The 16,642-nt window shown below is 48.6% G+C and overlaps 8 non-coding genes and 1 pseudogene across 8 annotated transcripts; all 9 read right to left on the reverse strand.

The window, feature by feature from the left end:
* Positions 1–663: 663 nt before the first annotated feature.
* Positions 664–854, reverse strand: LOC141241117 (U2 spliceosomal RNA). Its single transcript, XR_012305903.1, has one exon. It is a non-coding gene; the product is annotated as a U2 spliceosomal RNA (small nuclear RNA).
* A 1,118-nt stretch (positions 855–1,972) lies between these two features.
* On the reverse strand, positions 1,973–2,163 carry LOC141241291 (U2 spliceosomal RNA). Its single transcript, XR_012306071.1, has one exon. It is a non-coding gene; the product is annotated as a U2 spliceosomal RNA (small nuclear RNA).
* Positions 2,164–3,286: 1,123 nt separating this feature from the next.
* On the reverse strand, positions 3,287–3,480 carry LOC141241325 (U2 spliceosomal RNA). The gene has a single exon (XR_012306104.1). It is a non-coding gene; the product is annotated as a U2 spliceosomal RNA (small nuclear RNA).
* Positions 3,481–9,038: 5,558 nt separating this feature from the next.
* Positions 9,039–9,116, reverse strand: LOC141241348 (U2 spliceosomal RNA; annotated as a pseudogene).
* Positions 9,117–10,236: 1,120 nt separating this feature from the next.
* LOC141241248 (U2 spliceosomal RNA) lies at positions 10,237–10,427 on the reverse strand. Its single transcript, XR_012306029.1, has one exon. It is a non-coding gene; the product is annotated as a U2 spliceosomal RNA (small nuclear RNA).
* Positions 10,428–11,545: 1,118 nt separating this feature from the next.
* On the reverse strand, positions 11,546–11,736 carry LOC141241118 (U2 spliceosomal RNA). Its single transcript, XR_012305904.1, has one exon. It is a non-coding gene; the product is annotated as a U2 spliceosomal RNA (small nuclear RNA).
* A 1,118-nt stretch (positions 11,737–12,854) lies between these two features.
* LOC141241246 (U2 spliceosomal RNA) lies at positions 12,855–13,045 on the reverse strand. The gene has a single exon (XR_012306027.1). It is a non-coding gene; the product is annotated as a U2 spliceosomal RNA (small nuclear RNA).
* A 1,119-nt stretch (positions 13,046–14,164) lies between these two features.
* LOC141241119 (U2 spliceosomal RNA) lies at positions 14,165–14,355 on the reverse strand. Its single transcript, XR_012305905.1, has one exon. It is a non-coding gene; the product is annotated as a U2 spliceosomal RNA (small nuclear RNA).
* A 1,119-nt stretch (positions 14,356–15,474) lies between these two features.
* LOC141241120 (U2 spliceosomal RNA) lies at positions 15,475–15,665 on the reverse strand. The gene has a single exon (XR_012305906.1). It is a non-coding gene; the product is annotated as a U2 spliceosomal RNA (small nuclear RNA).
* Positions 15,666–16,642: the final 977 nt, after the last annotated feature.

Below are 16,642 nucleotides of genomic sequence, written 5' to 3' on the forward strand. Positions count from 1 at the left end.
GGGATACCTGGATGGCTGAATGTCACTGAGAAGCTCACAGAGACCGCCATAAGCAACAGTTTAAAAGAATGCCACAGACTAATCAACCAAACTTTTTGGGTTGGTTTCTCTTTTATAGTCTGCAGGCATTAAATGAAAGAAGTCAGTGTTCCAGCAGAGGGAGACAACGTTTCAGAAAAGGCATTGTAGCAAACCAAAAAAGAAATTTTAAGCGCAGCAGAGTAACCAGCTCACATACCTGTTAGCTCAGGTGAGTTTAAAAGGCTGCTGTTGATAACAAGGGCATTTGCTAAATAGATGGTGTGTGTGCAACAATATACTGAAAGGTCAATTATATTGTGCAGCTTATCTCACCACCTGTAGTTATTTAGGTGAAAGCTCCAAAATGCTTGCCTAATATGTCTGTTTATCCAAAAGGAAGTATAGAGGGAGAGCTAGATAGATAGCATTGCATTACATTACATTACATGGCAATGCAATGCACAGTTGCTGAAGTTGAACCAAAATGAGCTTGTCATCTGGCTTCTGCAACTTTTAACATGAAAAATCCAATGAGGAGAAGAAAAGCAAAGCCAAAGAGTCCATCCCAAAATCCGACAAACAAGCAAAATGAACAAAAAGCATTGAATTCAATTCTTTCTGATTTTAGAAACTGCATTAAAGAAGGGGTGCACCGGTCCTGGAGATACTGCAATACCAGGTCAATGCGTGGAGTGGACAGAGCAAGCTCTTTTTCCATCTCCCTGTTCTAAAAATCCATTTAATATATGGTCCCCAGATAGGGGACGTATCAGATATTAAACTGATAAGAACAGATACTACACTTGATCTTAGCCAAAAGGCCGAGAAGCGATAACCAGAATTGGTTTCCGACTACGGTGCCACCCAAGGATTCTGAAAAGTCCATTTGTGGAGATGGCCACCTGGACTCCCGTTAAGAAGACATGCTGTCAACCTCTAGATCCCTCACATGCCTGCACTTTTCGGCTTGCTGCTGCTGCAATCCACGCGTTTTAGATCTGCATAACTCCACCTCTTTTAGCACAGTACCCTCAACCCCCGGCTGTTCCCACCCGCCTCAACACCGTTGGAAGGGAGGAGAACCAATTAAGGCGCGGGGGGGGGTGGAACGAGCAGCTGTCTACCCTTAGCAGGAGGGTTGCTGATTAATTACCTCTCCTGCTGCTGCTGCTGGCTGTCCAGCAGCAGACTGAAGGTGGCTGCTGCTGTGCGCAGGTATATAAAGGCTCAGAGCCTATTATGACACGCGCAGCCAGCGTTCCATTGCCACATTCCGTCTACTGCAGGCGGGATACCTGGATGGCTGAATGTCACTGAGAAGCTCACAGAGACCGCCATAAGCAACAGTTTAAAAGAATGCCACAGACTAATCAACCAAACTTTTTGGGTTGGTTTCTCTTTTATAGTCTGCAGGCATTAAATGAAAGAAGTCAGTGTTCCAGCAGAGGGAGACAACGTTTCAGAAAAGGCATTGTAGCAAACCAAAAAAGAAATTTTAAGCGCAGCAGAGTAACCAGCTCACATACCTGTTAGCTCAGGTGAGTTTAAAAGGCTGCTGTTGATAACAAGGGCATTTGCTAAATAGATGGTGTGTGTGCAACAATATACTGAAAGGTCAATTATATTGTGCAGCTTATCTCACCACCTGTAGTTATTTAGGTGAAAGCTCCAAAATGCTTGCCTAATATGTCTGTTTATCCAAAAGGAAGTATAGAGGGAGAGCTAGATAGATAGCATTGCATTACATTACATTACATGGCAATGCAATGCACAGTTGCTGAAGTTGAACCAAAATGAGCTTGTCATCTGGCTTCTGCAACTTTTAACATGAAAAATCCAATGAGGAGAAGAAAAGCAAAGCCAAAGAGTCCATCCCAAAATCCGACAAACAAGCAAAATGAACAAAAAGCATTGAATTCAATTCTTTCTGATTTTAGAAACTGCATTAAAGAAGGGGTGCAGCGGTCCTGGAGATACTGCAATACCAGGTCAATGCGTGGAGTGGACAGAGCAAGCTCTTTTTCCATCTCCCTGTTCTAAAAATCCATTTAATATATGGTCCCCAGATAGGGGACGTATCAGATATTAAACTGATAAGAACAGATACTACACTTGATCTTAGCCAAAAGGCCGAGAAGCGATAACCAGAATTGGTTTCCGACTACGGTGCCACCCAAGGATTCTGAAAAGTCCATTTGTGGAGATGGCCACCTGGACTCCCGTTAAGAAGACATGCTGTCAACCTCTAGATCCCTCACATGCCTGCACTTTTCGGCTTGCTGCTGCTGCAATCCACGCGTTTTAGATCTGCATAACTCCACCTCTTTTAGCACAGTACCCTCAACCCCCGGCTGTTCCCACCCGCCTCAACACTGTTGGAAGGGAGGAGAACCAATTAAGGCGGGGGGGGGGTGGAACGAGCAGCTGTCTACCCTTAGCAGGAGGGTTGCTGATTAATTACCTCTCCTGCTGCTGCTGCTGCTGCTGGCTGTCCAGCAGCAGACTGAAGGTGGCTGCTGCTGTGCGCAGGTATATAAAGGCTCAGAGCCTATTATGACACGCGCAGCCAGCGTTCCATTGCCACATTCCGTCTACTGCAGGCGGGATACCTGGATGGCTGAATGTCACTGAGAAGCTCACAGAGACCGCCATAAGCAACAGTTTAAAAGAATGCCACAGACTAATCAACCAAACTTTTTGGGTTGGTTTCTCTTTTATAGTCTGCAGGCATTAAATGAAAGAAGTCAGTGTTCCAGCAGAGGGAGACAACGTTTCAGAAAAGGCATTGTAGCAAACCAAAAAAGAAATTTTAAGCGCAGCAGAGTAACCAGCTCACATACCTGTTAGCTCAGGTGAGTTTAAAAGGCTGCTGTTGATAACAAGGGCATTTGCTAAATAGATGGTGTGTGTGCAACAATATACTGAAAGGTCAATTATATTGTGCAGCTTATCTCACCACCTGTAGTTATTTAGGTGAAAGCTCCAAAATGCTTGCCTAATATGTCTGTTTATCCAAAAGGAAGTATAGAGGGAGAGCTAGATAGATAGCATTGCATTACATTACATTACATGGCAATGCAATGCACAGTTGCTGAAGTTGAACCAAAATGAGCTTGTCATCTGGCTTCTGCAACTTTTAACATGAAAAATCCAATGAGGAGAAGAAAAGCAAAGCCAAAGAGTCCATCCCAAAATCCGACAAACAAGCAAAATGAACAAAAAGCATTGAATTCAATTCTTTCTGATTTTAGAAACTGCATTAAAGAAGGGGTGCACCGGTCCTGGAGATACTGCAATACCAGGTCAATGCGTGGAGTGGACAGAGCAAGCTCTTTTTCCATCTCCCTGTTCTAAAAATCCATTTAATATATGGTCCCCAGATAGGGGACGTATCAGATATTAAACTGATAAGAACAGATTTTTTTGATTGAATATATCTTTTATTAGCACAAAAAATAAGTTAACAGACAGTGTACAGTGCCGCAGCCCAGTACACACAGAATTCTACATCACATTTACATAGCATGAGGATACGACGCACTAACTAGACACATCACACCCCTATGCTACACAAAACACTCAATATGAAAGAAAAAGCATGTCAATCAATACAGTACGACGAACCGTGATAAGGGATGGGGATTGGGAAAAAGGGGATGGGGAGGGGAAAATCACAGGCCCGAAGCTTTATTAAAAGACAAGACACATAAGGGGAGAGGGGGAGGAGGGGTTTAGTCCTCATCCTCGTCCTCCGGACCGTCCACGATGGAATAGTCTCTGAGCAGGCTGTGGATCAGCCTGCGGCAGTCCTGGATGGACATCCTCTCCCTCCTCAAGATGAGCCGGTTCCTGGCGACCCAAACGGCATCCTTGAAGCAGTTCATAAGGCGCCAAGCCTCCTGGATGGCTCCGACGGTATGAACCCCAGGGAAGAGTCCGTAAAGCACAGAATGGTGCGATAGGCTCGCCCTGGGGACAGAGTTCCTCAGGTCGTCCTCAAGGGCAGTCAACAGGCGCTGTGCAAATCCGCAGTCCCAAAAAGTGTGCAAAGATGTTTCCTCCACGAAGGGGCACCTTGGGCAGTACCGTGTCTTGCACAGGTTCCGGGCATGCATGAATGACCGGACGGGCAGTCCGCCCTGAATCGCCATCCACGACAAGTCCTTGTGCCCGTTGGTCAGCCTGTCAGACGACACATTTGTCCACACAGTCTCCAGCGTGTCCTGGTGAAGTCCTGTGATGTTCTCCACGTCATCCTTGGCTCTGATGAGCTTGTGGATAGTTTTGGGCTTCCACAAGTCGGGCTTGAGTCCCTCCAGTTGATGTTCCCCCACAAATCGAACGACGTCTCCGTAGAACCATGGCGTCGTCCAGTTGTAGGGGAAGGAGCTGTCCCACTTGTCCCAGCCGAGTCGCCTCCAAAGAGGAAGCAGGAAGAAGCGAGACATGGACCTGCCCGCGGAGCCATTCTTGACTTGCAAAGTCCGGCGGACACAATCACACACAAAAGAGGATCGCAGGAGGGTGGGGATATCTGGAACGCCCTTCCCACCCTTGCGAGGCTCCTTGTACATGACGGCCCGCCTGACTCTGTCCATCTTGGATCCCCAGACAAAGTGAAACACTGTCCTGGTAATGGCCCTGCACACAGTGACGTGTGGGGGCCAGGCCTGCGCCGTGTACTGCAAGACGGGCAGGACCTCATTACGCAGGACGAGTGCCTTACCCTCACAAGTGAGGTGTCTGAGGCTCCAGAGTCCGATCCGTTGCTTCACCTTGGCCAAGCGTTCTTGCCAAGACTTGAGGGCCGCTCCTTCCTTCCCGAACCAGACTCCCAGCACCTTGAGGAAATCCGGTTGAATGTTGAAGGGGAAGGGGGCGGAGGAGGCCGGCTGCCAATCCCCGAAGAGCATGGCTTCCGACTTCCTGCAGTTGACTTTGGCCCCTGAAGCCCGGCCGAACCTCTCACACGTCTGGACGAGGGCGTCGACTGAACCACGATCAGCGCAGAAGACGTCGTCCATGTAGAGCGAGCACTTGACCTCGTGTCGTCCCGGACCCGGTGCGGTGATCCCTCTGATCTCTCCATTCTGCCGGATAGCCTCTGCGAAGAGTTCTATAACACAAACAAAAAGAAGAGGTGATAGAGGGCAGCCTTGTCTGACCCCAGAGAGGACAGGGAAGGGGTCAGTCTTCCAGCCGTTCACCAACACCGAGCTGTGGATATCAAAATACATCAAACGGACATACGAACAAAACATGTTACCCAAACCTAACCGGTGCAGAGCTCGGCCCATGAACTCGTGGGAAACCCGATCGAAGGCCTTCTCCTGATCCAAGGAGACCAGGGCCGCGTGTGCGCGGCGGACCTTGATGTACTCGACCGTGTCCCGCACGAGAGCGAGGCTGTCTGCGATGCGACGTCCAGGGATGCCGCAGGTCTGGTCCGGGTGGATGATCCATCCGATGACCGTCTTAAGTCGTGTCGCCATCGTCTTGGCCAGGATCTTGTAGTCCACGTTGAGCAGAGTGATGGGACGCCAATTCCTCAGGTCGCAACTCTCTCCCTTCCGCTTGTACAGGATCGTGACCATTCCTTCCCTCAAAGATGGAGGCATTCTACCCTCCACCACCATCTCCTCGTACAGGTCCAACAGGTCCGGACAGATGAGGTCTCCCAGCGCTACATAGAGCTCCGCTGGAAGACCATCACTGCCCGGGGTCCTGCCGGTCCTAAAGGATTTAGCGGCAGAGAGCAATTCGCCCACCATCAGAGGTTTGTCCAAGGCTGCCGTGCCTGCAGGATCAAGATGGTTAGTGATACCTGACAGGAAGTTATCAGCAGCGTCGGGGTCGGTAGTCTTGTGGGAGTAGAGTTCGCTGTAGAAGTCGCTGACGACCCTCATCACGTCCTCCTTCCCACGTCGCATGTTTCCGCTCTCGTCTCGCAGCTCGTTCAGGGGCGTGTGACCGGCATGAAGTTTCCTGAAAAAGAATGAGTTACATTTCTCACCCTTCTCCAGATTCTCCACTTTGGAACGGAAGACGATTCGCTTGGACTCCTCCTCAAAGTGCCTTTTCAGGCTCTTCTTGGTCTCCTCCAGCTCCTCCCTCACGTCCCAGCCACAGTGAAGAAGGTCCTGCAGCGACCGCAGCTCGCGCTGCAGCCCTCTGAAGTCCCTCCTCTTCTCACACGCCTGTTGTCGACCCTTGGCCTGAAAGAAACAGCGAAACTCAAGTTTAACATATTCCCACCAATCAGAGACTGTTTGGAAGCTACCCTTGTAGGACTGCCACATTGCGTAGGCTGCTCTCAGCTCCTCCACGACTTCATCCTGAGCCAGCAGAGCACAATTCAGCTTCCAGGAGCCGGGGCCGGACGGAAAACCGTCGCCGAGGACACCTTGTAAGTGAATGGCTCTGTGGTCGGAGAAGAAGCAGGGGACCATCGAGTGCCTACTCTGCCTGACTGCCCGAGAGGTGAACACAAAGTCAATCCTGGAGCGGAGTGAGCCATCGGGTCGGCTCCACGAATAGTTCGTGGAGCCTCTCCCCATGGAGCCCACCACGTCCTGAAGAGAGGCCTCGGTTACCATCTCGATGAGCAGCTTGGACGTGATGTCCAACTTGGCAGATGTGCTAGAACTACGACCATCCTCCTCGATGGGGCAGTTGAAATCCCCGGCCATCACTAAGGTCCTGGTGGTGGCAAGCTGAAGCCGCAGGGTCTGGAAAAGCTCCAAACGCTCATTCTTCAGTGGGGACGCATACACGTTGATGAACCTGACAGGTTCTCCTGCCCAGTTGCCATCTACAACAAGAGCCCTGCCGCAGATGAGCTCCTGGACGGACTCAAGCGTGAATGCGCCCCCCCTGATCAGAATTGCGACCCCTGCAGACTTGCAGTCACCCCCACCGGACCAGTAGGATGGACCGTGGGACCACTCCCTGGCCAGATGTTTGAAGGACCTAGAGGAGGGAAGGGAACATTCCTGCAACATATAAACATCACACAACTGGGAAGTAAGGAAGGCATAAATAGTCTGACGTCTGAACTTGTCCTTGATGCTCATGACATTAATGGAAAATAAGTTAATATTAGCCATCATGTAGGGAAAAAAGAAAAAGTTAGCGCAGGCAATACACCTTAGTTACCACTCCGGTCGGGTGGTCCCTCGTCGGTGTTGACTGCTGGTGACGGGATCACCAGCAGGCCCTCTTCCTCCATCTGGTCAAGCAGCGTGGCCTCGATCTCGGCGACCACCAGTTCCTCCTCTTCTGGCTCGGCCACCAGGGTCTCAACCATGTGCTCCATCTCTTCTGGCTCAGGGAGGGTATCCTCCTTTTCGCCTACGAAATCCAGAATCTTCTTTTTGGAGGATTCAGTAGCAGGGCTGTCCTCCACCTTCCTCTTTCCCCGGGTTGGAACTGGGGAGACAAGAAGGGGAAAATCCTCCTCGGAATAGATAGCGGCAGGTGGAGGAAAGGTTAATTCCACCACTACCATGGTCTGAGGAGGGAGAGTGGCTGCCGGGGCAGGGGAAAGGACACCTGCTGAGGAGTAGGGGAAGGAGGAAGAGGAAGTGGAATCCTCAGCAGGGGTGGCCGGGGTGAGGGGGGATTGGACGGGGGTGGCAGGGGGAGGGATCGAGAGAGGGGTGACAGAACTCTTACCCTCCTTTGACTTTTTCTTCTGCTTCGGAGCTGCTGGGACCGTCGCTGGGGCTTTGGCCACCGACTCCTTGACCGCTTTGGCCTTGGTCGTCTCGGCCTTGGCCGCTGGGGCCTTGGTCGTCGCGTCCTTGACCTTCACAGGCCTGGTCGTCGGGGCCTTGTCCTCCGGAGCTGGGGTCGTCGCAACCACCGATGCCCAGGATCTCTCACGCTTGGGGCAATCCTTGTACAGATGAGCCGCCAGCCCACACAGGTTGCAGGACGTCTTCTTCGGGCAGTCCTTCGAGCTGTGTCCCGTCACTCGACAAATCCTGCAGGCATCCTCCTTGCAGTCCTTCATCTCGTGGCCGTTCTTGCCACATCTCCTGCAGTTCCGCGGCATGTCCGGGTAATAGATGAGGCCGTAGGAGTTGCCCAGGGAGAATGTCGGGGGCAGGTGCCGAAGTCCGTCTGAGTACGCCAGGTCCCTGTGAAGTCTAACAGTCACCGACCACTTACCTGTCCAGAAGCCGAGTCCATTCAGGATGTGAGAGGGTTCCTTCACAACCAAACAGAAGCGTCTCAGGAAGGTACAGATGTCTTGGCCTGGGGTGTGCGGGTTGCGCATGGAGACCGTGATCCTCCTTTCGTCCCTCTGGATAGGGCAGCTACCTGTAAAGGCAGAGAAAGAATTATCCGATCCTTTTGCGCTTACCATTTCCCAGAACCTCCTGCAGGTGTTCACAGTGGCGAAGGTGACGAAGAAGATCCCCGTCAAGAAGGTCTGGATGCTGAGGGTGTCCGACCTGGAGAAGCCTCGATCCAGCAGCATCTTCTGGCAGAACACGTCCGAGGACATGTCCGGCACCCTCCCATCCACTTCCTTCAGCTTCAGGGCCACCGTCTGCCGCATCCATGGCTCCAGGGCTGGAGCTTCGTGGCGGGGCTTCTGGGGTCCCTTCTGCTGGCCAGTCGTGGAGGCAGAGTCCTTGGGGTCAGAATCGGCTCCTGGCTGGGCCCTCCTGGCTGTCCCCTGCTCCAGGCTCTTCTTTTCGGCCTTCCTCGCTGCGCTTGCCATGGCTTTCCTCCTGCAGTTACTTCTTGGAGCTGGATCTGGAGCTCTTCCCGAAATGGGTGGAGCTATGCAGATTCTTCTCCCGTCGTGTTCTGGACAAATTCCCCGAAAGGTCTTTGTCTCGATGATTTTCTTACTCAAAGATTCCACAGGACAGCCCGATTCTTCTCCGAGTCTTCGTCTTCTTCTGGATTCTTTAGAGCTTCTTCCTCCCACCGATATCCGCCTTCCTTCTCCGATGTCAGCTGCGCTCCGAAGCTCTTCTCCTTCCGAGTTCGATCGCTCTCGTCAAGTGTAGATCGTAGCTCTTGTGTTCTTAAAAGAACAGATACTACACTTGATCTTAGCCAAAAGGCCGAGAAGCGATAACCAGAATTGGTTTCCGACTACGGTGCCACCCAAGGATTCTGAAAAGTCCATTTGTGGAGATGGCCACCTGGACTCCCGTTAAGAAGACATGCTGTCAACCTCTAGATCCCTCACATGCCTGCACTTTTCGGCTTGCTGCTGCTGCAATCCACGCGTTTTAGATCTGCATAACTCCACCTCTTTTAGCACAGTACCCTCAACCCCCAGCTGTTCCCACCCGCCTCAACACCGTTGGAAGGGAGGAGAACCAATTAAGGCGGGGGGGGGGTGGAACGAGCAGCTGTCTACCCTTAGCAGGAGGGTTGCTGATTAATTACCTCTCCTGCTGCTGCTGCTGCTGGCTGTCCAGCAGCAGACTGAAGGTGGCTGCTGCTGTGCGCAGGTATATAAAGGCTCAGAGCCTATTATGACACGCGCAGCCAGCGTTCCATTGCCACATTCCGTCTACTGCAGGCGGGATACCTGGATGGCTGAATGTCACTGAGAAGCTCACAGAGACCGCCATAAGCAACAGTTTAAAAGAATGCCACAGACTAATCAACCAAACTTTTTGGGTTGGTTTCTCTTTTATAGTCTGCAGGCATTAAATGAAAGAAGTCAGTGTTCCAGCAGAGGGAGACAACGTTTCAGAAAAGGCATTGTAGCAAACCAAAAAAGAAATTTTAAGCGCAGCAGAGTAACCAGCTCACATACCTGTTAGCTCAGGTGAGTTTAAAAGGCTGCTGTTGATAACAAGGGCATTTGCTAAATAGATGGTGTGTGTGCAACAATATACTGAAAGGTCAATTATATTGTGCAGCTTATCTCACCACCTGTAGTTATTTAGGTGAAAGCTCCAAAATGCTTGCCTAATATGTCTGTTTATCCAAAAGGAAGTATAGAGGGAGAGCTAGATAGATAGCATTGCATTACATTACATTACATGGCAATGCAATGCACAGTTGCTGAAGTTGAACCAAAATGAGCTTGTCATCTGGCTTCTGCAACTTTTAACATGAAAAATCCAATGAGGAGAAGAAAAGCAAAGCCAAAGAGTCCATCCCAAAATTCGACAAACAAGCAAAATGAACAAAAAGCACTGAATTCAATTCTTTCTGATTTTAGAAACTGCATTAAAGAAGGGGTGCACCGGTCCTGGAGATACTGCAATACCAGGTCAATGCGTGGAATGGACAGAGCAAGCTCTTTTTCCATCTCCCTGTTCTAAAAATCCATTTAATATATGGTCCCCAGATAGGGGACGTATCAGATATTAAACTGATAAGAACAGATACTACACTTGATCTTAGCCAAAAGGCCGAGAAGCGATAACCAGAATTGGTTTCCGACTACGGTGCCACCCAAGGATTCTGAAAAGTCCATTTGTGGAGATGGCCACCTGGACTCCCGTTAAGAAGACATGCTGTCAACCTCTAGATCCCTCACATGCCTGCACTTTTCGGCTTGCTGCTGCTGCAATCCACGCGTTTTAGATCTGCATAACTCCACCTCTTTTAGCACAGTACCCTCAACCCCCGGCTGTTCCCACCCGCCTCAACACCGTTGGAAGGGAGGAGAACCAATTAAGGTGGGGGGGGTGGAACGAGCAGCTGTCTACCCTTAGCAGGAGGGTTGCTGATTAATCACCTCTCCTGCTGCTGCTGCTGCTGGCTGTCCAGCAGCAGACTGAAGGTGGCTGCTGCTGTGCGCAGGTATATAAAGGCTCAGAGCCTATTATGACACGCGCAGCCAGCGTTCCATTGCCACATTCCGTCTACTGCAGGCGGGATACCTGGATGGCTGAATGTCACTGAGAAGCTCACAGAGACCGCCATAAGCAACAGTTTAAAAGAATGCCACAGACTAATCAACCAAACTTTTTGGGTTGGTTTCTCTTTTATAGTCTGCAGGCATTAAATGAAAGAAGTCAGTGTTCCAGCAGAGGGAGACAACGTTTCAGAAAAGGCATTGTAGCAAACCAAAAAAGAAATTTTAAGCGCAGCAGAGTAACCAGCTCACATACCTGTTAGCTCAGGTGAGTTTAAAAGGCTGCTGTTGATAACAAGGGCATTTGCTAAATAGATGGTGTGTGTGCAACAATATACTGAAAGGTCAATTATATTGTGCAGCTTATCTCACCACCTGTAGTTATTTAGGTGAAAGCTCCAAAATGCTTGCCTAATATGTCTGTTTATCCAAAAGGAAGTATAGAGGGAGAGCTAGATAGATAGCATTGCATTACATTACATTACATGGCAACGCAATGCACAGTTGCTGAAGTTGAACCAAAATGAGCTTGTCATCTGGCTTCTGCAACTTTTAACATGAAAAATCCAATGAGGAGAAGAAAAGCAAAGCCAAAGAGTCCATCCCAAAATCCGACAAACAAGCAAAATGAACAAAAAGCATTGAATTCAATTCTTTCTGATTTTAGAAACTGCATTAAAGAAGGGGTGCACCGGTCCTGGAGATACTGCAATACCAGGTCAATGCGTGGAGTGGACAGAGCAAGCTCTTTTTCCATCTCCCTGTTCTAAAAATCCATTTAATATATGGTCCCCAGATAGGGGACGTATCAGATATTAAACTGATAAGAACAGATACTACACTTGATCTTAGCCAAAAGGCCGAGAAGCGATAACCAGAATTGGTTTCCGACTACGGTGCCACCCAAGGATTCTGAAAAGTCCATTTGTGGAGATGGCCACCTGGACTCCCGTTAAGAAGACATGCTGTCAACCTCTAGATCCCTCACATGCCTGCACTTTTCGGCTTGCTGCTGCTGCAATCCACGCGTTTTAGATCTGCATAACTCCACCTCTTTTAGCACAGTACCCTCAACCCCCGGCTGTTCCCACCCGCCTCAACACCGTTGGAAGGGAGGAGAACCAATTAAGGCGGGGGGGGTGGAACGAGCAGCTGTCTACCCTTAGCAGGAGGGTTGCTGATTAATTACCTCTCCTGCTGCTGCTGCTGCTGGCTGTCCAGCAGCAGACTGAAGGTGGCTGCTGCTGTGCGCAGGTGTATAAAGGCTCAGAGCCTATTATGACACGCGCAGCCAGCGTTCCATTGCCACATTCCGTCTACTGCAGGCGGGATACCTGGATGGCTGAATGTCACTGAGAAGCTCACAGAGACCGCCATAAGTAACAGTTTAAAAGAATGCCACAGACTAATCAACCAAACTTTTTGGGTTGGTTTCTCTTTTATAGTCTGCAGGCATTAAATGAAAGAAGTCAGTGTTCCAGCAGAGGGAGACAACGTTTCAGAAAAGGCATTGTAGCAAACCAAAAAAGAAATTTTAAGCGCAGCAGAGTAACCAGCTCACATACCTGTTAGCTCAGGTGAGTTTAAAAGGCTGCTGTTGATAACAAGGGCATTTGCTAAATAGATGGTGTGTGTGCAACAATATACTGAAAGGTCAATTATATTGTGCAGCTTATCTCACCACCTGTAGTTATTTAGGTGAAAGCTCCAAAATGCTTGCCTAATATGTCTGTTTATCCAAAAGGAAGTATAGAGGGAGAGCTAGATAGATAGCATTGCATTACATTACATTACATGGCAATGCAATGCACAGTTGCTGAAGTTGAACCAAAATGAGCTTGTCATCTGGCTTCTGCAACTTTTAACATGAAAAATCCAATGAGGAGAAGAAAAGCAAAGCCAAAGAGTCCATCCCAAAATCCGACAAACAAGCAAAATGAACAAAAAGCATTGAATTCAATTCTTTCTGATTTTAGAAACTGCATTAAAGAAGGGGTGCACCGGTCCTGGAGATACTGCAATACCAGGTCAATGCCTGGAGTGGACAGAGCAAGCTCTTTTTCCATCTCCCTATTCTAAAAATCCATTTAATATATGGTCCCCAGATAGGGGACGTATCAGATATTAAACTGATAAGAACAGATACTACACTTGATCTTAGCCAAAAGGCCGAGAAGCGATAACCAGAATTGGTTTCCGACTACGGTGCCACCCAAGGATTCTGAAAAGTCCATTTGTGGAGATGGCCACCTGGACTCCCGTTAAGAAGACATGCTGTCAACCTCTAGATCCCTCACATGCCTGCACTTTTCGGCTTGCTGCTGCTGCAATCCACGCGTTTTAGATCTGCATAACTCCACCTCTTTTAGCACAGTACCCTCAACCCCCGGCTGTTCCCACCCGCCTCAACACCGTTGGAAGGGAGGAGAACCAATTAAGGCGGGGGTGGGGGGTGGAACGAGCAGCTGTCTACCCTTAGCAGGAGGGTTGCTGATTAATTACCTCTCCTGCTGCTGCTGCTGGCTGTCCAGCAGCAGACTGAAGGTGGCTGCTGCTGTGCGCAGGTATATAAAGGCTCAGAGCCTATTATGACACGCGCAGCCAGCGTTCCATTGCCACATTCCGTCTACTGCAGGCGGGATACCTGGATGGCTGAATGTCACTGAGAAGCTCACAGAGACCGCCATAAGCAACAGTTTAAAAGAATGCCACAGACTAATCAACCAAACTTTTTGGGTTGGTTTCTCTTTTATAGTCTGCAGGCATTAAATGAAAGAAGTCAGTGTTCCAGCAGAGGGAGACAACGTTTCAGAAAAGGCATTGTAGCAAACCAAAAAAGAAATTTTAAGCGCAGCAGAGTAACCAGCTCACATACCTGTTAGCTCAGGTGAGTTTAAAAGGCTGCTGTTGATAACAAGGGCATTTGCTAAATAGATGGTGTGTGTGCAACAATATACTGAAAGGTCAATTATATTGTGCAGCTTATCTCACCACCTGTAGTTATTTAGGTGAAAGCTCCAAAATGCTTGCCTAATATGTCTGTTTATCCAAAAGGAAGTATAGAGGGAGAGCTAGATAGATAGCATTGCATTACATTACATTACATGGCAATGCAATGCACAGTTGCTGAAGTTGAACCAAAATGAGCTTGTCATCTGGCTTCTGCAACTTTTAACATGAAAAATCCAATGAGGAGAAGAAGAGCAAAGCCAAAGAGTCCATCCCAAAATCCGACAAACAAGCAAAATGAACAAAAAGCATTGAATTCAATTCTTTCTGATTTTAGAAACTGCATTAAAGAAGGGGTGCACCGGTCCTGGAGATACTGCAATACCAGGTCAATGCGTGGAGTGGACAGAGCAAGCTCTTTTTCCATCTCCCTGTTCTAAAAATCCATTTAATATATGGTCCCCAGATAGGGGACGTATCAGATATTAAACTGATAAGAACAGATACTACACTTGATCTTAGCCAAAAGGCCGAGAAGCGATAACCAGAATTGGTTTCCGACTACGGTGCCACCCAAGGATTCTGAAAAGTCCATTTGTGGAGATGGCCACCTGGACTCCCGTTAAGAAGACATGCTGTCAACCTCTAGATCCCTCACATGCCTGCACTTTTCGGCTTGCTGCTGCTGCAATCCACGCGTTTTAGATCTGCATAACTCCACCTCTTTTAGCACAGTACCCTCAACCCCCGGCTGTTCCCACCCGCCTCAACACCGTTGGAAGGGAGGAGAGCCAATTAAGGCGGGGGGGGGTGGAACGAGCAGCTGTCTACCCTTAGCAGGAGGGTTGCTGATTAATTACCTCTCCTGCTGCTGCTGCTGCTGGCTGTCCAGCAGCAGACTGAAGGTGGCTGCTGCTGTGCGCAGGTATATAAAGGCTCAGAGCCTATTATGACACGCGCAGCCAGCGTTCCATTGCCACATTCCGTCTACTGCAGGCGGGATACCTGGATGGCTGAATGTCACTGAGAAGCTCACAGAGACCGCCATAAGCAACAGTTTAAAAGAATGCCACAGACTAATCAACCAAACTTTTTGGGTTGGTTTCTCTTTTATAGTCTGCAGGCATTAAATGAAAGAAGTCAGTGTTCCAGCAGAGGGAGACAACGTTTCAGAAAAGGCATTGTAGCAAACCAAAAAAGAAATTTTAAGCGCAGCAGAGTAACCAGCTCACATACCTGTTAGCTCAGGTGAGTTTAAAAGGCTGCTGTTGATAACAAGGGCATTTGCTAAATAGATGGTGTGTGTGCAACAATATACTGAAAGGTCAATTATATTGTGCAGCTTATCTCACCACCTGTAGTTATTTAGGTGAAAGCTCCAAAATGCTTGCCTAATATGTCTGTTTATCCAAAAGGAAGTATAGAGGGAGAGCTAGATAGATAGCATTGCATTACATTACATTACATGGCAATGCAATGCACAGTTGCTGAAGTTGAACCAAAATGAGCTTGTCATCTGGCTTCTGCAACTTTTAACATGAAAAATCCAATGAGGAGAAGAAAAGCAAAGCCAAAGAGTCCATCCCAAAATCCGACAAACAAGCAAAATGAACAAAAAGCATTGAATTCAATTCTTTCTGATTTTAGAAACTGCATTAAAGAAGGGGTGCACCGGTCCTGGAGATACTGCAATACCAGGTCAATGCGTGGAGTGGACAGAGCAAGCTCTTTTTCCATCTCCCTGTTCTAAAAATCCATTTAATATATGGTCCCCAGATAGGGGACGTATCAGATATTAAACTGATAAGAACAGATACTACACTTGATCTTAGCCAAAAGGCCGAGAAGCGATAACCAGAATTGGTTTCCGACTACGGTGCCACCCAAGGATTCTGAAAAGTCCATTTGTGGAGATGGCCACCTGGACTCCCGTTAAGAAGACATGCTGTCAACCTCTAGATCCCTCACATGCCTGCACTTTTCGGCTTGCTGCTGCTGCAATCCACGCGTTTTAGATCTGCATAACTCCACCTCTTTTAGCACAGTACCCTCAACCCCCGGCTGTTCCCACCCGCCTCAACACCGTTGGAAGGGAGGAGAACCAATTAAGGCGGGGGGGGTGGAACGAGCAGCTGTCTACCCTTAGCAGGAGGGTTGCTGATTAATTACCTCTCCTGCTGCTGCTGCTGCTGGCTGTCCAGCAGCAGACTGAAGGTGGCTGCTGCTGTGCGCAGGTGTATAAAGGCTCAGAGCCTATTATGACACGCGCAGCCAGCGTTCCATTGCCACATTCCGTCTACTGCAGGCGGGATACCTGGATGGCTGAATGTCACTGAGAAGCTCACAGAGACCGCCATAAGTAACAGTTTAAAAGAATGCCACAGACTAATCAACCAAACTTTTTGGGTTGGTTTCTCTTTTATAGTCTGCAGGCATTAAATGAAAGAAGTCAGTGTTCCAGCAGAGGGAGACAACGTTTCAGAAAAGGCATTGTAGCAAACCAAAAAAGAAATTTTAAGCGCAGCAGAGTAACCAGCTCACATACCTGTTAGCTCAGGTGAGTTTAAAAGGCTGCTGTTGATAACAAGGGCATTTGCTAAATAGATGGTGTGTGTGCAACAATATACTGAAAGGTCAATTATATTGTGCAGCTTATCTCACCACCTGTAGTTATTTAGGTGAAAGCTCCAAAATGCTTGCCTAATATGTCTGTTTATCCAAAAGGAAGTATAGAGGGAGAGCTAGATAGATAGCATTGCATTACATTACATTACATGGCAATGCAATGCACAGTTGCTGAAGTTGAACCAAAATGAGCTTGTCATCTGG

Source organism: Phyllobates terribilis, unplaced genomic scaffold (genome assembly GCF_046119375.1).
Source record: "Phyllobates terribilis strain yellow unplaced genomic scaffold, ASM4611937v1 Scaffold_986__1_contigs__length_492241, whole genome shotgun sequence".
In the NCBI taxonomy this organism is placed as follows: domain Eukaryota; kingdom Metazoa; phylum Chordata; class Amphibia; order Anura; family Dendrobatidae; genus Phyllobates; species Phyllobates terribilis.